This window comes from Antrostomus carolinensis, unplaced genomic scaffold (genome assembly GCF_000700745.2).
Source record: "Antrostomus carolinensis isolate BGI_N321 unplaced genomic scaffold, ASM70074v2 scaffold32980, whole genome shotgun sequence".
Lineage (NCBI taxonomy): Eukaryota > Metazoa > Chordata > Aves > Caprimulgiformes > Caprimulgidae > Antrostomus > Antrostomus carolinensis.
This window is the reverse complement of record NW_010286963.1, coordinates 1-647: the sequence shown is the minus strand read 5'-3', so window position 1 is coordinate 647 and position 647 is coordinate 1.

The window sequence follows — 647 nt, the reverse complement described above, 5'->3', positions numbered from 1 at the left end:
GCCATTCCCGCTGCAGCTCTCTGAGGAGGAGTCATCTGCAAGGAAGGACATGTGGTCACTCCCATGGTGTCCAGGGACCATGTCCTCAAGGTGGGCGAGTGGCTCTGCCCCCTGCGGCACCAGCCTCCTCTAAGCCCACGTGTCCCTGCGGGGGCAGCCCCTGCCCGGCCAGGGCCGCTCAGGGCTCACTGGGGTGAGCTGCCACCAGCGTTGCCAGGAGCTGGGCTGGCACAGCCACGCTTTGGGCCCTGGGATGTGGGAGCTGGAGGGACAGACACGGGTGCCCGTGGCTGCAGGGCCATCGCACAGCTCTGCTCCCTCATCCCTCAAAGGACTCCAGACACTGCCGTTCCCCGTGCCTGGGTCACCCGTCCCTCTGGCAGGTGACAGTCCCCACACCTCTGCCCAGGGCCACGGTGCCTGGGCTTGAATAAGAACTTTGGAATTTGGTCCTTTTCGGTGTCTGTTTGCATTGCAGGGAGGAGAAAGGGGCATTGCCTCTCCCCGCTGGGTCCCTCGCCTCCCAGCACAGTACTCTGCCCCATTTGGGGCTGGGTGAGGTGGGAAGCGATGAGCTCCAGCACCAGCAGCCTGGGGACACGGTGCTACACAGAGTGCTGGGCTATGGGGATGGCACACGGGGACGG